The sequence below is a fragment of the Cetorhinus maximus genome, chromosome 31 (genome assembly GCF_964194155.1).
Source record: "Cetorhinus maximus chromosome 31, sCetMax3.hap1.1, whole genome shotgun sequence".
In the NCBI taxonomy this organism is placed as follows: domain Eukaryota; kingdom Metazoa; phylum Chordata; class Chondrichthyes; order Lamniformes; family Cetorhinidae; genus Cetorhinus; species Cetorhinus maximus.
In genome coordinates this window covers 11,663,999-11,691,920 of record NC_135909.1, presented here as the reverse complement: position 1 = coordinate 11,691,920, position 27,922 = coordinate 11,663,999, and the positions used below count along the sequence as shown (strand labels likewise).

The 27,922-nt window shown below is 44.6% G+C and overlaps 1 long non-coding RNA gene and 4 other non-coding genes across 5 annotated transcripts in view; all 5 read right to left on the bottom strand.

Moving 5' to 3' along the window:
• The window catches only part of LOC144670421 (uncharacterized), a 918,626-nt gene that overhangs the window by 328,274 nt on the left and 562,430 nt on the right, over window positions 1-27,922 (bottom strand). The gene's annotated exons all lie outside the window — the stretch shown is intronic.
• trnar-ucu (transfer RNA arginine (anticodon UCU)) lies at window positions 6,525-6,615 on the bottom strand. Its single transcript is given in 2 exon segments — window positions 6,525-6,560; window positions 6,579-6,615. It is a non-coding gene; the product is annotated as a tRNA-Arg (tRNA).
• On the bottom strand, window positions 11,057-11,138 carry trnan-guu (transfer RNA asparagine (anticodon GUU)). Its single transcript has one exon. It is a non-coding gene; the product is annotated as a tRNA-Asn (tRNA).
• Window positions 18,769-18,851, bottom strand: trnal-cag (transfer RNA leucine (anticodon CAG)). Its single transcript has one exon. It is a non-coding gene; the product is annotated as a tRNA-Leu (tRNA).
• Window positions 26,659-26,748, bottom strand: trnar-ucg (transfer RNA arginine (anticodon UCG)). Its single transcript is given in 2 exon segments — window positions 26,659-26,694; window positions 26,712-26,748. It is a non-coding gene; the product is annotated as a tRNA-Arg (tRNA).

The following is a 27,922-nucleotide window of genomic DNA, read 5'->3' as shown; positions in this document are numbered from 1 at the left end:
CACAAGACATAGGAGCAGGTGTAGACCACACGGCCCATCGTGCTTACTCTGCCATTCAACGCTATCATGGTTGACCTTGGGCCTCAACTCTATTTTCCGCAAGATCCCGATATCCCGCAAGGCCCCGAGAGACCTGGGGAGCTCCACAAGATAACTTTCTCCAGCCCAAAATGCAACAGTTCACCAAAAATATTTGGTTACCGTCACTCAGCTCGTTTTGTATCTGTGTTGCTACTATCCCTTCAATTGAATTAGATACAATACTCCAGGTGAGGTCGAAGCAGTGTTTTCTACAGGCTTCATATAACTTTATTGTTTTTTTACTCTATGCCATATTGATGAAGCCAGTGACGTTCTACGCTTTACTGGCTATTCTCTCAACCTGTCCTGTTGAGTTCTATCTTACCTCAGAAGTCTTTTGTCCGGCACTTTATCAAATGCCGTTTGCAAGTCCATGTAAATTACATCAACGTCTTCACCCTCATCAAAACTCTTTGTTGTTGCATCAAAAAAAAGCTAACCAAAGTTAAATAACACGATTTGTTCTTATCAAATTGTTAGGAAATAGAGTGGTTTAAGTAAATTATATTGGTATTTGTAGTTGTTAGGAATGAGTTTTAGCTTTAAAGTTTAAGTTTGATTTGTTTTTCTGTACGTGTGTTAAGAAAGGTCAAAAGGAGTTTTAGTTTCGTTTTTAAAATGTGTTTGCATTTCTAATGAGGTTTACGATTTAAGAAGTGAAGCAAACACATCAATTCGGGCTGTTGCCTAGCAACAGGGAGGCTGAGAGGCAGGTCCCTCCCACAGACACACACGCAGAAGAAGAGAAATAGCAGTTTTGATTTGGAAGTTGCAGACCTCGGTTGGCTTTTGAAAGTTGCTGCCAAGAGAGACTGGAAACGGGGGCAGATAGTTAGTCCCAAGCTAAAGAAAAATCCCAAAATCCAGGAGTGGGAGATGGGAAAGTCCAAAGCAGACCTTCTGGTCCAAGGAAGGATGGGAACCTGTATAATGTCCTGTTAATGAATTTAAGAGTGAGGGGCAGAGCAAAAGGCTCTAAGTTTCAGAGTTAAAGAGACAAAAGCTGCAGGAAACAGATTTAAAGCGAGAACAACTGGCAAGGGGAAAGAAGGCCCAAAGAGACTACTGAAGGTCTTTAAATCTTTGCCATGGGCAGGTGAAGCAGCAGTGTACTGTTCACAGCTGAGTCGATGAGAGAGAAAGAGTGGGGAAGATAGCTTGTATGCATGTGGTAACCCATGGGAGAGGAACATTGCAAGGACAGTTCGAAACCCTGGAGCTGAACTGTTGCGGAAGGCGTCAGAGTGAAAGCATTGGTTTGGGAAAAGATTCCAAGGCGAAGTGTGGAAAGCAGAGATTGGAAATCCTCATGTGAAGGACGGAGTGCAGTGAAGCTGGTTGACTCACGGTTTGACAAGCATCTGGAGGGAGTTGAGGAGAGATCCATAGCATCTGGTTAAGTTGGCATCTGTCACTTGGTTTCATAGTCTGGCATGCCTGACCACAGGGTGCCTATTGATACATGGATTGTGTAATTAGTGTGGAAATTAAAGTATAAGATAGCTTTTGTAACATACGTTATCCATACAAATTTGTATACACCTGTAAAGGTATAGTTGTGGGTGAAAGAGTTTTGGAACATAGATCATTTTTTCTCTTTGAATAAATGTTTTATTTATTTTTTGTTAAAAGATGATCAGCTGACTCCTGTGACTCTGTTCAGTAGCTACTTTCCACCTATTTAAACAAACAAATAAAAGTTAGAATCTATCAAGCTGGGTTCCACTCTGGGTTTAGGATTATCCAGGGGTAATCTCAGCTCGGACCATAACATAATCCATGCTGCTTTTATTTATTAATGTGCATTTTCCCAGGTACTTTTCATGTTGTTAGGAATTTTCCTTTCTGAAAGGTAGCTCACCACCCAGGTTAAACTGACTGCCCTGTAGTTTCTGGGCTTATCCTTACACATTTGTTTGAACATAGATGCAACAATAGCAATTCTCCAATCCGCTGTCACCCCGAGTCTAAGGAATATTGGAAAATTGTGGCCAGCATCCCTGCAATTCCTGCTCTCCTTCCTCAGTATTCTGGATGCACCTCGTCTGTGTCTGGTCCTAATCAACTTTAAGCACACTCATCTTATCAAATACCTTTTCCTGAAATCGTTTATTACCATTACACTAAAATATCGGTCGAGGTGAAACGGTTCACTTTCTGCTCAGTGCAACTCCTAGGATACAAACAAAATATGATCACATCAAAATCAAACCATGGGGCTACCAGATTTGGCAGTCTCAGAGAAGTTACAGTTCCATCAGAGAATATTACAATTCTCTCAGAGAAGATTACAATTCTCTCAAAGAAGATTACAATTCTCTCAGTGAAGGTAACAATTCTCTCAGAGAAGGTTACAATTCTCTCAGAGACGATTACAGTTCTCCCAGAGAAGATTATAATTCTTTCAGTGAAGATTAGAATTCTCTCAGTGAAGATTATAATTCTCTCCGAGGAGATTACAATTCTCTCAGTGAAGATTATAATTCTTTCAGTGAAGATTCCAATTCTCTCAGTGAAAATTATAATTCTCTCAGAGACTACAATTCTCTCAGTGAAGGCTACAATTCTATCAGTGAAGTTTACAATTCTGTCAGAGAAGGTTACACTTCTCTCAGAGACGATTACAGTTCTCTCAGAGAAGGTTACAATTCTCTTAGTGAAGACTACAATTCTCCCTAAGAATACGACAGTCCAATGCATTCATCCAGAAAATGGGTTTGTGTCATTGGTGTGTTCGGGTAACACCACAGTGCGATTGTTTTTTTTTCAAATTGTCTTCATTTCCTTCATGTGTGTTTCGTTGATGAATTTTCTGCAATGGTGGGCTCATTTCGCTAGTATAAGCAAACCGCTCCACCTAGACTGCAAGAGTTTTCGACAATGCACTGAGCGGCTTACACGACAAATAACAACACGTGAGAGCTCGCTTGATATTTGAAACAGTGACCGCTCACATTCTCACTTATGAAACGTCAAATAGCGAGAACCACACCGCGAGACCAATAATGTAATTGCATGTAAATAACTCAGCCAATATAGACTTTCATTGGCTCCCAAAACAGATCAGCCATTCGTTCAGAGCGCTATAGGTAAAAGAGACCATTAAAGAAAAACACTATAGGCGAGGCAGTATCCATAGAGGTGGGAAGAAAACTCAAGCTTCAGTTACACTCATTCTCTTCTTGGGATAAATTAACTCTTAAACTTCTCTTATTAGGATAAATTGACCGTCCAATTACATGAGCAACAGTTCCTCCATTTACTCCACGTGTTTTGCAGTGATAATTTCGCTGTAATGATTTCTCAGGTTCTGAAGCCTCGCCCCGGTTTAAGTAAAATCCGCCCTTTGGATCACAAAGAAATTTGGATTTCAAGTGGCGACACACGAGGGATCGTCCGGGATTATGAAACCGAGATCTCTCGCACAACAAACATCCTGAAGCGCGAATCTTACCTCTACACCAACGAGCCTTTCACAGTTGAGCGAGATAACCGCTATGTACATTCATTGTCCTCCAGAGTGCGTCAACACTCCTTTTGGATTTCTGTCGTAACACCAGAAAACAATTAAGAATTACACCTCATGGCAGGCAGCAGCGTGGACAGTGAAAGAGTGTTCACGTTTCAGGTCGATGACATTTCATCAGAACTCAGCAATGCTAGAATTGTGATCAGTTTTACACTGTAACTCCTGACACCGAGCTGGAACAGGAACTCGGCACCCACTCAGTCTGCCGGTGCGTGCGCCCTTCCTCCCACCGCTGACGTCCTCGTTGTTCAGCCGTTAACGGTCGCCCACTTGCTGCCTCCCACTCACTCCCCTGCTCCCGAATGCCAGGTGCCCTGACCCCAGGCCCTCGCCGCCTCGCTCGCTGCGTTACACGCCAACACTTATGCCGCACCGCTCGCTACCGACTACCAAGCCGCTCACCTCCCACTCGGCACCTCCCTCCTGACCCCTGTCGCCGCCCATCTCACCACAAGAACTGAGGAGATGGTGACAAGCAGAACAGCAAGTGAGGCGGTGAGGGGTAGGGAGCAGGTCGGAGAGCGGGAGGTTACTGAGGCGCCGAGCAGTCCGGCAAGCGAGAGGGTGAGCAGGACAGGGACAGCAGTGCCGAGAGAGGCACACAAGAACAAGAACACGAAAATCAGGAGCAGTAACAGGCCATTCAGCCCCTTGAAGCTGCTCCAGCATGGCTGATCTGAATGTGGCCGCAACTCCACTTTCCTGTCTGCCCCCCATAATTCTTTACTCATTCCATTGTCAAAAATATCTCCAACTGAGCCGTGAACATTTTCAATGACCCAGACTCCACTGCTCTCTGGGGAAGAGAAATGCACAGATTAATGTCCCACTGAGAGAGAGAGAAAACAAATTACCTTCTGTCAGTCTGAAATGGGAGAGGCCGATATTTTTAAACTGAGTCACCTGATTGTAGAGTCCCCCACAAAAGGAAACATAGTCTCAGCAGCCACCCTGTCAAGTCCCCTCAGGATTTTATATCTTTCAATAAGATCACCTCCCATTCTTCAAAACTCCAATGGGTATAGGCCCAACCTCATCAACCTTTCCTCAAAAGAAAACCCTTGCATTCCAGGAACCAGTCGACTGAATCTTCTCTGACCTGCTGTAATGCAATTATATCTTTTCTTAACTAAGGAGACTAAGACTGTCCACAGTCCACCAGATGCTGCCTCACCAACGCCCTGTATGACTGTGGGGAAACTTCCATAATTTTATATTCGATTCCTTCTGTAATAAAAGCCAACGTTCCATTCGCCTTCTTAATCACTTGCTGCATCTCTATACCAACTTTTTGAGGCTCATGAACCAGGACCCCCAGAACCCTCTGCACTGTAGAGTTCTGCAGCATTTCTCCATTCACATGATGTACTGCTTTTAAATTCTTCCTGCCAAAGTGGACAAGTTCACATTTTCCCAAGTTTTTCTGCATCTGCCAATTATTGTCTACTCACCAACCAATCTAAATCGCTCTGTACACTCTATATGCCCTTCTTCTACAGTGAAGGCAGAAACAAAATACCCGTTCTACAGTTCTGCCAGTTCCTTGTTTTCCATTATTAATTCTGCAGTCTCACCATCTGCGGGACCAACACGCACTTAAATAAATATTTATAAACATTTATAGAGTGAATTCCGGCTCGGGAGTGGGCCAGCGAGCGGAACACAGCAAAAACAGTGTTCATTTCGGGCTGAGTTTGATCTGCACCATCTCCGCTGCTGAAAGTGACCTGGAGCGTCACTGGCTTTGACGTCACAGACACTGAAACTCCACGTGTGGAGCGCGTGCTCTTTGCTGTTCCGGTGTCAACAAACTCAGCCAAAAGGTCTTTCCCATGTGGACCAACGTGAGAACTTCCCGGGAAGTTTACATTTACCCCTCCTGCCGTGGACCCTCCTCGAATGCCTCCGAATCTGAACGAGAGTCAGAAACTTGGGACAAATCCCAAACAATTAGCTTACTAGATGCGCAGGAAAGGTTAAACAGTTTAAATTCTGGTCTATCACCTGGGTTACTGCGCAACTGAATACTCAGTCGCCGCGATCCGACCAGCTGACCTCTCCGCGGATCTCTTGACTTGCTCCCAACCTGTATGTTGACGCGGTCACGCACTTAAACCATCAGACCCACCAACGGACTCACCCTCAAACTCATTCACTCAGCCAGCTATCTACCTACACACGTCACTCACCTAACCATTCAGTCAGTCACTAGCTCATCCAGTCAGTCATATATGCGCTCCCGCACAGTCAATGACTCGATATTTAAACTACCAGAATATGGCAGTTAATGTTGTAAAAAGGGGCCATGTACTTTCGTTCCATGACTCTGCCGCTGCGTTTAGATGTCCTACCACCTTTAATGATTTACGTACATAAACACCCAAGTCCCACTGCTTCTCCCCCTCCCTTAGAGTTATACCCTTCATTTTATATTGTCTTTCCAAGTTCTTCCTACCAAACCTCTCTCCATTGAACTTCATCTGCCACCTGTCTCCCCATTTCCACCAACAGGTCCAAGTCCATTTGAAGTTCTACACTATCCTCCACATTCTCAGCAATGCTTCCAAGCTTTGCATCCTCCGCAAACGTTGAAATTTTGTCCTGGGCACAAAGGCCTCGGTCATTGATATTGATCAGGAACAGCAAAGGTCCCAACCCTTCCGCCAGGCCGAAAAACATCCATTTACCACCAACCTCTGTTTCCTGCCACTCAGCCAATTCTGTATCCTTGTATCGGCGAAGCGGCTCTACTCCTTTTGCCAACTGTTTCACTATTCGGTGGCGAGTTTTCTCCTGTTAAGTGGTTCAGATTGGAAAGTGGGGTGTGACTGGATTCACCTGTACAGAGAGGGGTTGGTGACGGCAGTTTCCCTTCTCCGATGAACCAGTTGCTGATTTGTTTTTATCTAAAAGTCGACTCTGGTGGGACTCGAACCCACAACCTTTGAATCTCTTATACAACAGCAGCTAGAAGTCCAACACGCTATCCGTTGCGCCACAGAGCACAGCACATATAGAGCTCATTTCCTATTCCACATAAGGGAATTTCTGACATTGAAGAACAAAACGTTCAAACGGTCAGCAATTTCCTCCATTTGAACAATGACGACATTTCAAGAGCACTCATTGCCTGTGAAGTGTTTTGGACGTCCTGTGGTTGTGAAGAGACCGATAGAAATTCGAGTGAAAGAGCAATTTCCTTCAAAAGGACATATTCAGGTTGGAAAATAGGGCGGCTGATTTTTTTTGCAGAGAAGGGTGAAGCGATTCATTTTGGTCGGAAGAACACGGGGAGAAAAGAGAAAATAAAGTTTGCAATTCCAAAGACGGTGCTGGAACAGCGGGAAATGATGTACATCTGCATAAATCATTGATGGAGGCAGTGCAGGTTGAAAGAATAGTTCATGAAACATACAATATCCTCGGCTTTATGAATGGGAGCATAGTATACAAGAGCAAAGCGGTTGTTTTGAACTTGGAAAAGACAGTATTTCGGCCACAGCTGGAGTATTGCGCACAGTTCCGGGCATCACACTTTTGGAAAGATGTGAAGGCAGTGGAGAGGATGCAATAAAGTTTCACGAGAATATTTGGCGGCGAGGAACTTAAATTACTTCGATACATTGTAGCGGTAGGGGATATTTACCTTGGAGACGAGGAATTTGAGAAGAGATTTCTTAGAGTTTTTTCCAGTCCCGAGTCTTCTGGACAGAGGGTGGGTGATGATTTGGACATGGGCTGCTTCAGAATCGGAGGTGTTGAAAATGGTGCTGAACATTGAGCAATCATCAGCGAACATTCCCAATTCTGCTGGAAGGAAGGTCGATGGTGAAGCAGCTGAAGATGGTTGGGCCTCGGACACGACACGAAAGAGCTGCCGCAGTGATGTCCTGGAACTGGGATGATTGATCTCCACAACCACAATCATCTTTCTTTGTGCTGGGTATGACTCCAACCAGCAGAGAGCTCCCCATCCCCCGCCTCCGATTCCCATTGTCTCCAGTTTTGCTGGGGATACATAATACCACACAGTCAAATGCTGCCTTGATGTCAAGGGCAGTCACTCTCACCTCACCTCTGGAGTTCAGTTTGCGTTGGAGGACGAGGTGAAGCAGGTTGTTCTGTTTGCCCACCCAAGCTGAATATTGGGCTTGAGGTGGCGATCAGATTCGGAGAGGAGGGTGACAACCTTTCACTGAGTTTCAAGTTTGCAGATCAGACCTTGGCGGGATTGCTGCTATATTCCCAGGACGTGGTGATCTCATTCTTAGAGCAACACACTTACACTGAGGACAAGTTGCTCCATTTAAAATAAAATGGAGATGTGGGATTTCAGAATCTGTTCAACACTGATTCACTTTTATTCATTTCTGCATCCTAGAGTAACAAAGTGGTTTGTAACTGTAAAAAAAATAAATAAAATTTAGAAGATTCAGTCCAATACCTCCACAGTTTCCACTATTACAGCTTTCAGCATTTTCCGATGCATTCCATCTGGTCCCACTGACCTATCAACATTTAGCACAGCCAGACCTTCTCGTATCTCTTCTTTAACACGAGTTATATGTTAAAGAAGTAATTTGAAAATTGCAGATGGAGGATTTGTGCCCCCTTATTGAAGAGGGTTTAAAGGAGAGGAGCGAAGCATTTGTGCTGAAGAAGTGGGATCAGGGAAAATAAAAGTAACAATAAGTGGAATGAAGGGGGCGGGCTGTTCATGGGCTGACTGGAGAATTTCATTAGGATTTATTCATTGGAGATTGGAAGGTCATTTTTTCCAAATATTTAAGGAGATTAATGTTGAAGGAAGCCTGTCTTCATCCATAAGGAATCATTAGCTAAGTTTAAAAAATAAGGTGGATAGATAGGATTCAAAGAATTGGAGGGGCAGCACGTTGTAATGTGGAATATAAGATCTTGGTGAGGGCTTGGGAAAACCTTTAGGAAGAACACCAAGTCCTTGGAGAGCGTGCAGTGGAACTTTTCTGGAATGGGATCAGTGGTGAGGGATTCCGTATGTGGATGGACTGAAAAATACAAACTGGAGATGCTCTTATCAGAGTGAATGTTAAGGGGAGATTTAGTACAGATATTTAAGATTAGCCGATGTATTTAATATCAGCCCAGGTATTCATTTCTTATACACATTAAGCAATATTTTTCCCATTGATGGAATGTTTGAAAACCAATGATTAGATGAAAAATAAATGGTGAGGAAATGTTTCACACTGCTCCGTTCCAAACAATTCCTGACTTGGCATGATAGATTTTTTTTTTGCTTACTGAAGCCGCTGGGAACAGTTTTACAGCAGGGAGCACAGTTACACAATAGGAATTACATTTAAAACAGGTCCTATCTTTATGCAGCAGGAAATACCTTCTCGTAAATGATCAGTTTCTCCATCGTAATATCTTTCTAGTTTGCTCGGCACCTTTTCCTGTCAGCCATTGTGTTTCTCCTGAAAGTCTCTTACTACTTTACTGTGTGTCTTTCTCTGTCTAATACATTCGTGGTAGCGGAAGTGGATTTGCGGAGCTTGGGTGAACTTCCCAAAAGTAATGAGGAAGGGAATAGGTGTTTGGCTTCCAAACAACAGTAATAGACAGAAGAAAAATGTTGCTTTGGAGGAGACGCGTTGCAGAAGCGTGCTGGCCTCCTAACCCAGCGATCGATGGATTGAAACCGTATTCAGTTGATTTAAATTGGCATTAACACAAAAAAAAATTTGTCTGCGACACAAAATCACCTCTGAATTTGCTTCATAGTAAATTTACATCAGCTTCTTGCTTCCGGTGAACACTTCAATCTGTAACCAATCTCTCAAATCGTTTTATTTCACACACGAACGCAGCAGAAGTGCTGCAGAAATACACCAGCCGAGGATTTCCCCTTTCTCTCAGCCAATTTCAGGCCACGGTCCGAAGGGCCTTCCCTTGCTCTCTATCACTCTATGATTATCTGAGTAACAAAAAAGGAAACAAATATCTTATTTGTACCCGATATAGTGAAGTTTATACATATTACCTTCAGCATATCCGATTTACAGGACACCCTGCAGTAATTCCCATGCTTATTTGGACAGCAGCGTCCACCCTGAGACATGGACCATGAGAAGGACAAGATTATCAGCATAGTGGAAACAACATCACGTCAAAGACACAGATAATTATTGTTTTGACAGATATGATTGTTCATTCTTAATCACTTATTTAAAAAATGGAATTCCATCCCCAATATCACCATGAACTGGGAAGGTTTCATTCCTTCAGGTTTGCATTCGAGACACATTGTACAAAACACTCTATGAGTGTCTCTGGTCAATGAACGGATGATGCGCGGAGATCTCAGCTTTTACTCATTGATCTTCGCAAGAGTTGATCCAGTTTTGACGTTGACTTTTCCTCTGGTGTCGATTTACTCGAATTCCTCACCTGATTTCTCTGCTGTCCAATGAAGCTCACTCAGCAGAGTTTTCAACATTAATTTGATTTTTTCCTCACAGGATTTCAATCACCATGTTTTTGAACAATTTGTTAAAAAAAATTCTTCCAGGAGCAGCGATGTGATAAAGAAAATATAATCTGTTATAAAGTGATTTTAATTGAGGGATGAATGTGGGCTCCGACACGACGGAATAACTCCCCCGCCCCTCTCCGAAATGGTGCTTGGTATACTGTACCTGAGAAGGCAGAGGGCACCTCAATTTACCATATCATCTAAAAGCTGGCACGACTAACAGTGAAGCATTCACTGATTACTGCACTAGTGCGTCAGCCTGAATTTGTGCTCAGGATTCTGGAGTGAGTTTTGAACTCACAACCTGCTGATTGTGAAAAGCAAGAGAACAACTGACTGAATAATAATTCACAGCAAAGGAAAGACGACAGAAGACATTTCACTCCAAGGAGAGGCTGAAGTAGATTGTTAATTGAAGAAATGTCACAGGCATTGAGAGATAAACACCCACAGTTGAAAGAGACCGACTTTTTCTCACGGCAGGGTGAGAGATTGTAGCAGGAATTTCGATTCCCAATGCTTCTTGGCAACACCCCAGAACAAGCTAAATAGTTTGCACACTGCCCGCTAGACTAAAAAACGAAGCTAGAATGTTATTTAATCATCGTAATAGTTTCAATCAGATCGACCCTGAAACATTGATATTCACGGTATTACAGGAAACGTCATAACTTGGGTCTGATACAACAATGGTTTTTTCAGATTTCCTTTCTGCATAACGCCGTCCCATAAAGAAACAAGATTTAAACTCACGCGTGGGAAGCACAGTGGATGAGCAGCCTTAAATTCACATAATCATGGAGTGATTAGCGACATTATCCCGACGCCACCTCCTCTGTAAACCTGGCCTCGGAAAGATTACATCAGTGATTTCAGACATGCCTTCTGAAAAAAGCACCGCGTTCACGAAGAACCAGTTAATAAACTGACGACAAAGGTGGGATTCGAACCCACGTGTGCAAAGCACAATGGATTAACAGCCCATCACCTTAACTTCTCGGCCACCTCGTCACGAGTAGCTCCTTTATTAAACATCCTTCCGTACTTTTTTGCATTCATGAACTGCTTGTTTCAGGTCCTGAATAATCAATCAGGTGTCTCATGTAGTTTGTCAATAAAATACATTTCCATCACATCAGATATGAACTGTTGTAAATCGACTAATGTGAATCACTTCAACACTTCAACATGTTTCTAGACAGTGTGAAAACCCATCGCGGAAAGTCCGAAACATACATTCATCTGGAAGAATAAAGAAACTCCTTCCGACTCACAGCAAGTACCGGAACACAACTGAAATGTGGTTTCTCACTCAAGACTGTAACTGACAGCAATCAGCATCCGACAGAGCCCACAAGGAGAGAGTTGCCGTATTCGATGCATTAGGAGAAACTTTGCGTTCATTTTCTGTGTTGTGATTTATTCTCCGCAATGATTTCCCGGATGTTCAAACCTGGTCCTGATTTCCCCAACTGGCACCGCCTCGAGCACACGAATTAATGTATTAAAATGCCGGTGGGGCTCGCAAGGGTCTTGAACCCGGGACCTCTCGCATATTAATTCACTACAAATACCCAAAGCGAGAATCAGACCCCTAGACCAATGAGCCAGGCGCTACAAAAACCGCAATCAACATATCCTTTCATTGCCACCCACAGGAAATTAACAAAATGCGAAATACTGTGGATGCTGGAAATCTTTTGGAATGTATTAGAAATCCCGGGGCCGACTCCAACCAGTGGAGAGCTTCCCTCCTTGTATAATTTAAATTCAGTTTTGTTGGGTTTCTCAGTGCCACACTCTGCCAAATGCTTCTGTAAAGTCAACTGTGGTCACTTGCAACTCACGCCTTGAGTCCAGCTCTTTTGTCCATATTTGGACCAAGGCTGCAATGAGGTCGGGAGCAGAGTGGCCCTGGCGGAAACCAAACTGAACTTCAGTGAGCAGGTGATTGGTGAGTTAGCGCCACTTGCTCGCACTGTCGAAGACACAGCAATGTGGTTGACTCTTAAATGCCCTCTGAAATGGCCTAACAAGCCTCTCACTTGTAACACACCGTGACAAAGTCAAAAAAAGGGAGTAGAACTGGACGGACCATGCGGCATCGATCTCGGCATCGTCAATCTCAGCCCTGTCCAGCCTGCAAAGTCCTCCTTACTAATATCTGGGGGCTAGTGCCGAAATTGGGAGAGCTGCCTCACAGACTAGGCAAGCAACAGCCTGACATAGTCATCCTCCCAGATCATGTCCCAGGTTCCACCATCACTATCCCTGGATATGCCCTGTCCCACCGGTAGGATAGGCCCAGCAGAGGTGGCGGCACAGTGGTATACAGTCGGGAAGCAGTAGCCCTGGAAGTCCTGAATATCACCTCTGGACCCGATGAAGTTTCAAGGCATCAGGTCAAACATGGGCAAGGAAACCTGCTGATTAAGACGTACCGCCCTCCCTCAGCTGAGGAACCAGTGCTTCTGCATGTTGAACGCCAATTGGAGGAAGCACTGAGGATGGCAAGGGCACAGAATGGCCTCTGGGTGGAAGGATTCAATGTGCATCACCAAAAGTGGCTCGTTAGCACCATTACTGACCGAGCTGGACGAGTCCTAAATGATATAGCTGCTAGAATGGGTCTGTGGTAGGTGCTCAGTGAACCAACAAGAGGGAAAATCATACTTGAGCTTATCCTCACCAATCCGCTTGCCGCAGATGCATCTGTTTGCGACACTATCGGTAGAAGTGATTATCACACAGAAGTTGCAGAGACGATGTCCCAACTTCACATTGAGTTAGTCTCCATCGTGTTGTGTGGCACTACCACCGTGCTAAATGGGATAGGTTTTGAACAAATCGATCAACTCAAAACAGGGCATCCATGAAGCACTGGGAGCCATCAGCATCAGCAGAATTGTACTCGAACACAATCTGTAAACTCATGGGCTGGCATATCTCCCACTATATCATTACCATCAAGCCAGGTGATCAACCCTTGTTCAATGAAGAATGAAGAGGGCATTCCAGGAGCTGCACCCGCCTTATATCAGTTATAGCCTAATAATGAGTTGTCAACCTGGTGGAGCTATAGCACAGGACTACTTGCGTGCCAAACAGTATCTGCAGCAAGTGATAGACAGAGCTAAGCGATCGCACAACCAACGGGCAGACATTAACTCTGCAGTCCTGCCACATCCAGTTGGGAATGGTGGTGGACAATTAAACAATTCACAGGAAGGGACGCCACAAATATCCCCATCCACAATAATGGAGGACCTCAGCACATCAGCACTAGCGATAAGCATGTGCTACAAGAAGTGTCGAGTGGATGATCCATCTCAGCCTCCTCCAGAGGTCCCCAGCATCACAGATGCCAGTCTTCAGCCAATTCGATTCACTCCACATGATTCCAAGAAACAGCTGAAGGCACTGGGTAGTGCAAAGGCTATGGGCCCTGACAATATTCTGGAAATAGTAGTGAAGATTTGTGCCCCAGAACTTGTCACGCCCCGAGCCAAGCTTTTCCAGTACAGCTACAACACTGGCATCTACCCGGCTATGTGGAAAATTGCCCAGGTATTTCCTGTACACAGAAAGCATGCCAAATACAACCTGGCCAATTACTTCCCAATCAGTCTACTCTCGATCATCAGTTATGTAATGGAAGGTGTCAGCAATAGTGCTATCAAGCGGTACTTGCTTAACAACAACCCGCTCACTGACTCACAGTTTGGGTTCCGCCAGGGCCACTCAGCTCCTTACATCGTTACAGCCTTCTTTCAAACATAGGCAAAAGAGCTGAAATCCCTAGGAAAGGTGAGAGTGACTGCCCATAACATCAAGGCCGGATTTGCCTCAGTGTGGCATCAAGGAGCGCTAGGAAAACTGGAGTCAATGGGAAACAGGTGGAAAACTCCATTAGTTTGGAGTCTTGCCTAAGGCGTTCAGTCATCTCAGCTGGAGGATATCACTGCAGGAGCTCCTCAGGGTAATGTGCTCGGCCCAACCATCTTGCACTGCTTCATCAACGACCTTTCTTCCATCAAAAGATCAGAGGTGGGGATGTTCGCTTATAATTTCACAATGGTCAACACCATTCGTGATTCCTCAGATACTGAAGCGGTCCATATCCAAATGCAGCAAGACCCGCACAATACCCAAGCTCGGGCTGAAAAATGACAAGTAACAATCATGTCACATAAGTGCCAGGCAATGGCCATCTCCAACAAGAAAGAATCTAACCACTGGCCCTTGACGTATAATGGCGTTACCACCACTGAATCGCCCACTCTCAACATCCTGAGGGTTACTGATGACCAAAAACTGAACTGGACTAGCCTTATAAACACTGTCGTTACAAGGGCAGGTCAGAGGCGAGGGATTGTGCGACGAGTAACTCACCTCCTGACTCTCCAAAGCTTGTCCAGAATCTATAAGGTACAAGTCAGGTGTGTGATGGAATGGTCGCCAATTTCCTGGTGGAGTGCAGCACCCACAACAATCAGGAAGCTTGGCATCATCCAGGAGAAAGCTTGAATTACACCACACCCATAAACATTCACTCCCTCCACCTCCGTCGCATCTCCAAGATACATAGAGGAATTCACCAAGCTTCTTTAAACAGCACTTTACAAAACCACGACCACTACGGTCGAGAAGGGCAAGGGAAGCAGCTACATGGGAACATCACCACCTGAGAGTTACCCTCCAAGACACACGCCATCTTGGCTTCGGAATATATCGCCTTTCCTTCACTGTCGCTCAGTCAAAATCCTGGGACTCCCTTCCCCGCAGTGCTGTGGGTGTACCTACACCACATGGACTGCAGCGGATCAAGAAAGCAGCTGATCACCATCTTCTCAAAGGCAACTAGGGATGGGCAATAAATGCTGGCCCAGCCAGTGAAGCGCACATCCCATGAATGAATAAAAGTTTTCCTGTCACCTTCAATCATTTATGAATATGCCCACAATTTCTCCCTGCTCTTGCACGCCCTTTGGGTGTACACGCTTTATTTAATGTTCCCTCTTTGCTTTCTTCCGACCACAATTAATCTTTTCACATTTCCCTGGAAAAGGAAATCAACTGAAAAAGCGCTGGTTAGTCCACAGCTGGAATTTTGTGTACAGCTCTAGTCGCCACCTTACAGGAAGGACATAATTGCACTGTAGAGAGCACAGAGAGGATTTACTAGAATACTGCCAAAGCTTGAAAATTGCAGCTACGAGGAAGGATTGGATAGGCTGAGAGGTGACCTAATTGAGATGTACAAAATGATGAGGGGCCTAGATAGGGTGGACAATAAATACTTGTTTCCCCTCGCTGAGGTGTCAATTGTCAGGAAGCGTTGATTTAAGGTCATTGTTAAAAGGATTAAAGGGGAGACGAGGAAAGCTATTTCACGCTGCGGGTGGCGAGCATTTGGATGTCACTGCCTGAACCTGTTCAACTCAGTTAAAATGTACTTAGATCTGCATCTGGAGCGCTGTAACCTGCAAGGCTACGGATCAGGTGCTGTGAAGTGGGTTTAGAATGAGCGGCCAATTTCTTCTTCATCTTTTTTCTATCCAGCACAGACATGATGGGCTGAATCACCTCTTTCTACGCCGTCACTTTTGTAGGGTTATGTGGTTCTCTCTGCCGCTTAAACGCCCATTCCACCAACCTGCCCATGTCGTTTTGAAATTCTACTGAATTTCTATAGCTCTTTACTCAACCACAGGACGTCCAAAAACATTTTACGGACGATGAGCACTTTTGAAATGTAGTCACTGTTCAAATTGCTGAAATTTTGAACAGACTGTTCGTCAATGTCAGAAATTTCTATGTTGAGAGGAGAAACAAGTATCATTGGTGTAAATCTGTGGCGCAACTGATAGCGCGTTGGACTTGCGGTCGGTATAAACAGAGACATTTAAAGGTTGTGGGTTGGAATGCTTTAGATAGTATTGAAGAAAGTCAGCAAGAGGTTTATCAATGTTCTCAGAAAAGGGAAACTGCCGTCCCGAACTTCTATACAGGTCACTCCCCACTTTCCCATCTGAACCACTGAACAGGCGAAATCTCATCATCGTCTGAGGACAAAACAAAAACCTTTGAAAGATGCTGACCAGAGTCAGTCTGCTCAGCCCTCAGAATGATTTAAAATTGGACATATACAGCCACCGCGGAAACTGCTTCCCATTACTGCTCAGTCATCTTTCCAGACTGTTCCTGACAGACAGCTCGAAACAAGGATGATGTGAATCTACACCACTGAATACCAAGACCAACACGGTTATCACAGCTGTAATGAACAGCTCCTGATACAGCTTTAGATCAGACAGTGGAGGATTATCACAGGCGTCAGACTGCATGTTCCTTCAGACAGGTTTCCAACTGGATACATGGAAAGAGCGGCTGTGTGAACATTAGTGGTTCAGGGGGGATTTCTCACTGGCCGGACTGGAGTTCCAGTTCCATTCCAAGACATTTCTCTTTCTGAATTCGTCTCTGTCCTCTTGCTCATTTACACTTTGCATTGTTTCATCATTGGCGGCCACGTTTTCAGCTGTCTGAGCCTTTAGCGCTGCAATTCCTTCTAGAAACATCCCCACTTCACTCTTCCCCTTAATACCCTCTTAAAATCTATCAATTTTACTAAGATTTTGTTCATCTGGCCAAATATCTGACTCGATGTCGAATGTTGCTTGATCAAGCTCCTTTGAAGCGCTTTGGGGAGTTTTGTTAAATCACGGCGCTGCTGCTGGAATGGCTCGAATTTGGAGAAATTCACATACAGCTTCAATCTTCTTAAAGATTCACCTTTATTCCCTCCACTTGCTTTGCATCGAAAAAAACATCTCCTATGAGGTGTTCAAAATGCTGACCAGTTTACTGGAGTAAATAAGGAGAAACTGTTTCCACTGACAGGAGGGTCGCTAACCAGAGGACACAGTTTGAAGCTGATTGGGAAAAGAAACAGGAACGGGATGAGTAGAATGTATTTTACACAGTGAGCTCATTGTGAAATGGAAGCTACCTGGGGAGTGATGGAAGCAGATAAATGATTAACTTTCAAAAGAGAGTTGGAGGGAAAAAAACACTTGAAAGAAGGTAATACAGGGCAATGGGGTCAGATCCCGGATCTCGGAGTAATTATATCGCTCAACCAAAGAACCAACGCAGGCGGAATGAGCTCCTTCTGTCCTTTAGCATTCTATGATTTATGGATAGAAATCAGTCCTACATTCTGTAGAGCAGGAAGGGTGTGAGAAGCCGGCATGGGAATTGATCCCGTGGGCACAGAATGGAATCGGTAAAATTCTGTATTTTGTCAGGGAATCGAAACTGTGTAAATATGACTCTGTCTGTTTAAAAGTGGCTTGTTACGAATTCCAGATAATTGACGCTTTGCTTAAAAGGGATGTGTTATCAGTCAATGAACAGGCTATAATATAAAAACGGAAAATGCTGATAATACTCAGCAGCAACTGTGGAGAGAAAAGGAATTAATGTTTCAGGTTGGTGGCCCTTCATCTGAACTGAGGGAATATAGGAATGTAATAGGCTTGGAGCAAGGGACCAGTCCGGGCTCTGGGAAGAGGTTGAACAAAAGCGCAGGTTTGTAATGGTTTCGGGGCCCGGAGAGATTCAATTACAAAAGGTTTCACGGCGCCAAAGCCAAAGGACTGGAACAGGCAAAAAACAAAATGTGGGTCCAGATGAGGTGAGAATGGCTAAAGATCAGCCGCCCAATTGCAAAGTGAAGGAATTAAATAAGAAACAGAAAATAAAATGATAATCCTGAAAGAAACACATGAAACAAGAGGTAGGCTGAGTTTATAATTTAAAAATTTTGAACTCGACGTTGAGGCCAGAAATGTGCAGGGTGAGGTGTTCTTCCTCGAGCTTATGTTATTCTTCACTGGAACACTGCAGCAGACCAAGGACAGAAAGGCCAGAGTGGGAGCAAGGTGGAGAATTGAAATGACAAGTGACAGGAAGCTCAGAGTCAGGCTTGCGGATTGAATGGAGATTCCTCAAAGCGCTCACTCACCTGAAGCAGATGAGAACATATTGCGGCAGCAAATGCAGCACATTAAACTGAAAGAAGAACAAGTGCATCACTGTTTCACTTGCAAGGCGTATTTGAGGCTTTGGATAGGAAGGTGTCATTAAAAGGGGAGGGGATATTGACTGAGTCAAGGATTTCACACTGAGAGAGAAGGAAATGATGATCTCACCGGCCTGAAATGCTAGTTCTAAATTTCTCTCCACAGATGCTGTATAATTGTTGTGTATTCCCAGCACTTTCTGATTGTTACTATTTCTGATTTTCAGCATTCGCAGTATGTTGCTTTTGTATCCAGTTTACTTTATGAGCTGTTTTCAGGGGATCCGGTTGCCTCGAGTCTGGCTCGGCCGACCGCAATTCCCCTTGAGAAACTGGCAGTGAGCTGCCTTCATGAACTGCTGCAGCCCATATTGTGTAAGACCGTCCACAGCGCTGTTAGGAAGGGAGTTCCAGGATTTAAAAGGGCGATTCAGTTCCAAGTCAGGGTGGTGTGTAGCTCGGAGGGGAGCTTGCTGCTGTTCTCATACATCTGCTGCCTTTTTCCTTCCAAGCGGTGGAGGTCTCGGGTTTGGAAGGTGCTGAAGGAAAAAATAATGTCAGGAGTGGGATTCGAACCCACGCCTCCAGAGGAGACTGCGACCTGAACGCAGCGCCTTAGACCGCTCGGCCATCCTGACTCTGCTATGCTCCTCTGCGTAAATGATTTTGAACTTCACATTCATCGTCACTGCTTTAAAACACGCGATGTGATTTTCCTTTTTTCAGCACCTGTCAGGTTCCTGTATCTGAGTCCCATCCTTCCCCAAGCCGCCGGGGGGTGAGGAGCTTCTCATTGCTGCATTGCTCTGTTTGCTCAAATCAACAAAGACCCAATTCCCGCCCGACCTGTTCCTCACACGAAGGTGTTGAGAGTGTAAGATCTGAGCGAGGTGAAGTATCCAATTGGAGAGTTACATCCTGGCGACAGGAATATCTCTCCACAGCTGCTTTCGGATCTGCTGAATATTCCCCGCATTTCCTGTTTCTGATTTTGTGCCTTCATTACAGGAGATCTTTTTACTGACAACCCAAAGCTTGTCTCTCGGGGCAGCTCCAGGCACCGCTTTCCTGTGGCCTTTAAAGTCGGCTGTTTTCACACTCATCACTCTGCGCCATGGCTTTCAACCCCCACCACCACACACCATCCACCACCCCCACCCTCCGCACCTCCCTCTCTGTCCCCAGTCCCGCGCCCCACTCCCATCCCCCCTCCCGCCTGCTCAGCTCTCAGGTCTTCTTAGCGTTTTTTTTTTCGGAATTCACAAGGGCCCGGGGATCACAGAGTCTGTGAGGGAATATAAGGGGTTAATCCACATTCACATACAGGGAGCTGTGACTCTCTTAAGATGGACGGAAGTTGGTGTCCCTTCCAGATCCATTAGGAGGTCCAGTTACTGGAGCTGGGGGAATTCCTGCCATTTCTATCCCACAGGGAGTGGCGCCGCCCCGTTGTTCCCGCTGGGATGGTGATGGCTAAAGTGAGTGGCCGAGAAAGCGGGTGGTCCCCCTGTCTCTCTTGGGCTTGTTTTCCCTCATCCAGCTGTGAGGGGGCGGGGGGTTGAGTTTGTGGGGTGGGGGCGGGATCTTGCTGGTTTGCGCACCTTTTCCTGTCTGTCACTGTGTGTGTCCTGATCGTCTCTACTGCTTATCTGTGTGTCTGTCTTTGTCTGTTGCATTCGGAGTGGTGTGAAGTGTAATTGCGCAGCCAAGGTGAGCTTCTCAACACGTGTGCTCTTGATTAAAAATAAGTAAGAAGTCAATATTTGCTTGGCTACCGTAAAGTATTCAGCGGCAGGAAGGAATTACGGCTCCGTCGCAGGGCGGTGCAGCGAAGCCCACAGCACAGAGGCCGATGAATCCAAACCATCTTCTGCTATTTTTGATCTTATTCACACCAAAAATAACCAGCTGTCCGCGACCGAAAAACATACCTGGCTTTTTCTGTACAGTGAATTTGTATCAGCGTCTTACTTGCAGTAAACACTTCAATCTGCAACCAACCTCTCAAATCGTTTTTATTCTCACACGGACAGAAGTAGTAAATGCTACAAAAATACACCAGCCGAGTATTTCCTCTTTCTCTCAGCCCATTTCAGGCCATGTTCCGAATGTCCTTTCCTTGTTCTCAATCACCCCAAGATGATCTGAATCGAAAAAAATAACAAAACAAATCTCTTAGGCGGAAAAATTGTTGCGGAGATTATACATATTAGCTGCAGTATGTCCGATCTACAGGACACCTGCATTAATTCCTATGCGTATTTGGACAGCAGCGTCCTCCCTGATACATGTACCATCGAGAAGGACAAGATTATCAGCATAACGGGAAGAGCATCACGTCAAAGACACAGATAATCATTATTTGGAGTCCTATGTTTATTCATTCTTACTCATTTATTAAATATATGGATATCCATCCCCAATATCACCATGAACTGGTAAGGCTTCGTTCCTTCAGGTTTGCATTAGAGACACATTGTACAAAACACTCTGTGAGTGTCTCTGGTTAATAAACTGATGATGCGCGGAACTCTCCGCTTTTACTCATTGATCTTCGCAAGAGTTGATCCAGTTTTGACGGTGACTTGTTCTCTGGTGTCCATTTACTCGAATTCCTCACTTGTTTTCTCTGCTGTCCAGTGAAGCTCACTCAGCAGAATTTTCAATAATAACTTGAGTTTTCCTAACAGGAATTCAGTCATCATGTTTTTGAACAATTTTTCAAAGGATTTGCACACAGTCAGCTTCCAGGAACAGCAATGTGTTGAAGGCAATATGATCTGTTTTGAATGTCTCCGACATCATGGAATAACTCCCCCGCCCCTCTCCGAAATTGTGCCATGGTATATTTTACGTGAGAAGGCAGATGGCAGCTCAGTTCAACATATCGTCTAAAAGCTGGCACCAGCAACAGCAATGAATTTTCTAGAGCGTGAGCCTGAATTTGTGGTCAGGATTCGGAAATGAGTTTTGAACTCACAACCTCCTCATTGTAAAAAGCAAGGGAGCAGCTGACTGAATCATAGTTCACTGCATAGGGAAAAAAAGACAGAAGAGATTGCACTCTGTAAGGAGAAGCAGAAGTAGATTGTTAATTGAAGAGGTGTCACAGACAATGAGAGATAGACACCCACAGTTGTAAGAGCCGGATTTTTTATCACGGCAGGGATAGAGAGTGCAGCAGGAATTTCGATTCCCAGTGTGGATAACAAAAAAAGTTAACTTTGGGTCAAATATTGGACCTGATAAGGGGTCAGAGACTGACTGACCTTAATGATAACAACTGTATCAGTCGGAGTCACACAGGGAGGGAGTGATCATTTCTGAGTCCCACTTGTCTCCCAGGAATGAAGCAGACAGCATTACAACACTGAGAATCTCAGAGTAACAAAAAAGGGAAACTCTTCAACCGAGTCTCCCTGAGGGAAAAAAGGCAACATCCGCTGTGGAGTGTGAGTATTTTTGGTGCCTATATTATATCTCCACTGCCTGGAAGATGTTATATTTCATTATCACAGTTCAGGTGAATTAGTAAAGATAGAACCAGGATTTCTTCAGTGCTTCCAACTGCTTGAAATTCTAGAAGAGGCAAATAAGTTTCACAAATTGTGTAATGCCCCACAGAGGGGCAATAAAGATACATGACTATTTCACTCATAAATCACAATTTAAACCGAAGCCCCATTTCCCCTTTCGGACGGATGTGAACAATCCGACCAGACTATTTACAACAAGACAAGCGGAGTCTTACCCGGAGTCCTGGGATCAATATTAATCCCTCAAACAGGGTCTCTGAACCAGATTATACAGTCATTGATCAGGTTGCTGCGGTGAGATGTTGCTCTGCACATTCAAGCAGCAATCTCACTTACCAAGACACACCTCCGCTCACGCACCATTGGCCGTGAGGTTTTTGGTCTTCCTGAGGTTGCAAAATGTGGTGAAAAAATTCAAGTTCCTCCCTCCCTCCCGCCCGCTGCCTCTCTTCCTGCAGCTCCGCCCTTCTCTAACTCCCTCCCTCTCTCCCTCGCTGTCTCCCACCCTAACTCTCTCCCCGGCTCTCCCTCCCCCTCCCCGCATCACCCCGTCCCGCTCCGCCCCGCCCGCACCCCCTCTCTCTTTCAAATCTTATTTCCTGTCTCTGGGGCCTGTTTTAACCCCAGGCTACCCACTGACCCCGGCCTCAGGCCGGCCCGAACTCTTTAACCGGCTCCATTCACAGGAAAAGTGACTTCAGTTTTCACAATAACATCCACGCTCCCTGTACCCCTCTACCCACAAAAGTGAAATTCAGGTCATTGCTAACATGAAGACTGCGGGCTGCGGTTTCCACTCCTGCAATTTGAAACAATTCGCTATATGTTTGTACAGTGAGCAGAAAGAAGTTGCTGTACTTTGTAAACCTTTCTTACTAAACTCACTGTCATTCTGCTTTAACAGAACTAGTTTGAATCTCTTGATATATTCGCAAAATGATAAATGAACTGCATTTGAAATTAAACCATATCAGAAATTGCTCTAATATTCGGCTGGTCTGTCCGCCACTGGACTGATGAAAGATCAACTCCTGTGTCCAATCAGTAAGATATGCAGCCACCGAGAAAGAGGATAACAGAGAGGGAAAAGCCCGGTTGATTGGATGTGGTTATTTTTAACAAAATCATCATCTGACTGATTTTTCAGGATAAATATTCCCCAAAGCTGATGGAAGAATTTGCAGCTGGGGAAATATAGAGAATGCAGGGGTGACAGGATTCTCTGTGGGTCAGTAGCAGTTACTGGTAACTGACCGGTGGATGGGGTTCTAGTATTCAATCTGAAATCGTTAATCGTGAGAGGAAAATGTTCTCAACAAAGGAATGCACCTAGTTTCAGTTCCCTCCAGAATTCGTTTTTCGTTATGAAGATGGGAGGAGAAATTAACTTTGACTGTTAAGAAAAAATAGAATGGGTGATGATTTGTTTGGTGCAGGATTAGGAAGATGTGAATATAGGAACAGACGGAGACTGTTCTCCACACAATCCTGTTCAGCTCAGGACTGTTCTGTATTTGAACTTCATCCATCTATCGTGTTTTTATAATCCTTAAAATACTTACTGTACAAACAAACAAACAAAAACTAACAGATGCAGTTCCTAAATGTTCGAATTGACCCCCAGGTTCAAAAGCAGGAGAGGGGTTGCAGATTTGCGCGGCCCTTTGTGTGAAGAAACCTTCCTGATATCACCCTCGATCGGTTTAGCTCAAATTTTATGTTAGGCCCTCTTGTCTTTTAGAAATGGAGATCGGAAACTCAGCCCCAATTGCTCGCTCTCTCTCTTCTCACCATTCCCCTGAATGTTTCTGCTCTCTATAACTCTCGTTGGCCCTTGAGCTCCCTCCAGGACCTACTTGGTTCCAGAAATTAAATCACAGCTCGGTCCCTTCATTTAAACCAATGACTGCTTCTTTAAGGAAGTTCTTCATCCCGATTAATCGAGTAATTTGATGGAACATACGAACAAAGAGCAGGGGTTGGCCAAGAGATTTTCCGAAGTTGCAGGGATGGGGTCAGACTGAGAAACAATGCTTGACGATCGAGAATACAGGACGACGAGGCAGCGACAGATTGAGACAGATTAGACAGTGAGAAACAGTTTCTATTGGTGCAAAGCACCGGTTTTAAACGAACCAATGTGGACATGAGGATTCATCTTCCCTGGTGAGTGGTGAGGGTCTGGAATGCACTGTCTGAGATATGTGGTAGAGGCAAAATAAAATCGGGGCTTTCATAGTGGAACTGGACAGCCACCTGAAGATAAAAGTTTACATGGCTATGGAGGCAGGGCTGGGGACTGGGATAGCTGAGTTTCTGCTGAAGCATCTCAGGAGGGACAGAGGGCCGAATAGTCCCCTTCTCTGTTGTAGCTATTCTATGTGCATGTGTGTGAGGTTCATTCAGGACCACTTTGTCTCTGGAACAGGGTTTGAGTGTGGAATTCATTGTTCATCTGTCGGTCTCTGTAGATTCATTCTTTATCACCTTGTCCATGGGACAGGATTTGTTTTCGGGATTAATCGTGGATCTGTCAGTTTCTGATGATGTGCCTGTGTGTATGAATCATTCTGTATCATTCTGTCCATTGAATACTGTGAGAGTGTGCGATTCAACGTGTATCAGTCAGTCACTGATGCCAGGCCTGAGTTAATGATTCATTCTGGATCTCTCTGTCTTTTGTTCACAGTTTGAGTGTGGGACTCATTACGTGTCTGTCAGTCCCTGAGACACTTTGCAAATCTGGATTCATTCAACCCAGAATATACCTCACTGAAACTGGGCCATTTGTTCTAACAGGTAAACTGCCCGACAAGATCCTCCACCTAGAATACTTCATGTAACATTCTCTGTTTATCCCTGAAATTCATTCTCCCTCCTTTACTTATCTAGACTTCCCTTAAATGCAGTTTATCTAATCGTCTCAGTTGTTCCATGCGATAGTTGGCCTGTAACTGCTGCCGATTCAATGGGAATAAATTAATTAATCGTGTTTCCTAAATTGTATTTCATATTTGCATTTCTATGTCTGCCCCATCACATCACATCACAAATTCCTCACATTGACCTGTTTCCGCGACACTGACAATGTGAATTTCTACCGCTCTGTTGCGGCCAGTAGATGGCAGCACATTCTGATACAGTGAAGTTGACAGATCAGAGACAACAGAGGAGACTTGTTCATATTATTCGGGAAGGGACAGTTGTAGAAATACTATGGATGGAGATGACCTCTTCTTATATGTATTATGTAACAAGCAGTGGTTATCGTCTGTCCCTCGATACGATGATGACATCCACTCAGGGCCGTGAGTTTCTGCCATGGGTCTTCATGAGAGTGAACAGGTCAATTCTCGGCCTACAGACCTTTGGACACATGGGGACAGGATGTCCCACGAGGTAGTGAGATCCAGAGTGCAAGATTTGCTTCCTGTTACTTCTTCTTAGCCGCCGTTCTGCCTCATCATGAAGACCTGGGGACTCACAGCGCGCTGCAGCTTGGGGGGCAGGTTTTGGTCATTTTGAATGGTGAGAAGCAAGTTCCTCGCAGTCATTAATATAAATGCTGCAGCGTTTGAATTAACGTTTCAGAGTGTCTTTGGAGCATTTTTTTGTCCTCCCCTGGCATGTTGTCCATTTGAGAGTTGAGGAAACAGGACTTGGCGGATGCGACGCTTTTCGATTATCCGGACACAGTGCGCAGTCCATCCAAGTTAATTTTTCAGAAACAAAAACAAAAGTACCTGAAAAAGCTCAGCAGGTCTGAATACAGTTAACGTTTCCAGTCCGAATGACTTTTCATCAGTTGAACAGTCATACGGACTCGAAACGTTAACTGTATTCCTCTCCGCAGATGCTGTCAGACCTGCTGAGTTATTCCAGGTATTTTTGTTTTTGTTCTAGATTTCCAGCATCCGCAGTATTTTGCTTTTATCTTAATTTTTCAGGAGTTTGGCCTGAATGCTGGTGGAGCTGCCTTCAAGAACGACACTACAGTTTGTTCGGCAGTGCTCCCACGGAATCTGGAGGGTGCCGCGGAGACATTGCGGATGGAATTTATCTACCGCTCTTATGAGTTGCCGATGCGCAGTTAATTAGTATAACGTTGTATGCCACCCGTCAGCCTATGTCTTGTTTGTGAGAGTGAGACACATACTTATCTACTCTTCTCTGCTCCATTTTCCCTAAATTCAGCCTCCCAGAATCTTTCATAATTTTAAAAACCTGTATGAGACCAGCCTCCAGTCTTCATTCTTCAATGGAAAAGGTAGACATCCTGAAAGTCATGTCGTGTCTGTTTCCCACTTGTTTATTTTTTCATAGTCTATGGGCGTCTTTTGCAAGCCCAGCATTTGTTGATCATCTCACATTATCCTTGAAGTTACGAGTGAAGCAAATTACTGTGGGTCCGGAGTCACATGTAGGACAGGTAAGGGAAGGGCGGATGATTTCTTTCCGTAAAGGGCATTCGTGAACCGGTTGGGTTTTTGCTACAATCGATGATAGTTTCATAGCCGCCATTACTGAGCCGAGATTTTAATTCCAAATTTAGGAAATATTTTAATTTAAATCTGCTCTGTTGGGATTTAAACCCGTGCCCGCAGAGATTCTGTATTGTTAGTCCAGTGACAGCAGATTCAGCTAATGATCGAGCCGCTTCATGAGAAGATTGGAATTCTCCCAAAGCATTTTATTAAACCGATTGATGCACAGCTTTTGTTCCAGTTGGACACATCAATAATTTAACGAACGTGATCAGTTAAACAAAATCAGTTAGAAATGAATGCACAAATTAACAAGAGCAGACATTTTGAGAAAGAGCCCTGCCATGTTAGGAAGGAAACGCAGAAACTTCAGCTGACGAGTGAGACCGCGGTTTTCAGGAAGTTAAACAGATTTCTACATAAAACGACCACGGCAGGACTCGAACCTGCAATCTTCTGATAACCTCACCAAGTACCATCGAAGTCAGACGCCTTATCCATTAGGCCACGCAGTCAAGTAATGTAATACTGGAACTGATGTTAGTGCCATGTAAATAAATATCGTGGCTGTATATTTTTCAGTTCGATTTTTGGATGATCCGCTGAATCCCAGATCCATGGCCTCAGGGTCTGAGTTCGACTCTGTGTCCTTCGTTGGAAAATAAGGATTGGGAGATATGGAACTCAGTTCCTATTGTCCGCACCCTCTCCTCATCATTCTCCTGTAGTGTTTTGAATCTCTCTCACTCTCTGCCTCGTGGCCTCCCCTCAACCGCTGCTAAATTCCAGAAAATAAACCACAGAACAGCCCCTTCATATAAACCACGAACAAAGGAAGCCGTTCTTCCCGAATTAATGAACAATTTGATCGCGGTTTGCGACATGTTAAGGCGATAGTGTCAGAGAGAGAAACTTCAGCGATGGCGGGAATTTTGGAATTGGGGGAGGGGGAGGGGTCTGGGGGCTTTGGGGCTCAGTCAAAAAACAAGTCGTTTCTGGTGTGAAATTAGGAAACATCTCTCTCAGCAAAGGGGAATTTCAGAGATCCCATCGGGAAACAGCACTTTAATTTTAAATCTCAGTTTTATAGACTTGTATTCATCAAATATATGATGGATAAGCGAGAAAATGGGTATTTATCTGTCCCGGAAATTTGATCCTTGAACCATTATTGAAGACATTGAGTTATGCATTCACTGTAATCGAACCCAGGTTTCTTTGATGAAAAATAAGAATTCTACCCCTGAATCACCAATCCGCCCATCATGCTGAAATCAATTTATTTCCCTAAGTACAAGATCACTGCACTAAAACAGAAAGCAAACTGAAAGTAACCTGAAGAAAAGAAAATAATTTAGGGACTGTGACGCTGTTACAGAATCGGCAACTTCGGGAATCTAATCCGAGTTTCCCACGCCCTAGAGACGCATTGTGCTCCTGAACCAGCAATGCACAGGTTTGGACGGATTTCATAATTTTCAAACTATTTCCTAATCTGATTATCAAAGTATCACTTCCCTTATCATTGATCTACAGTCCCTCATTGTTCAAATCCCACGTCTGGCTTTCGGTATTTTTAATCACTCCACAGACAGAACTCTCAAGAGGGTTTAGAGAAAGTTAATAAAGATGAACTGTTCCCACTGCCTCAAGGGTCAGTGACCAACCAGGGCAGATTTTAATTCATTC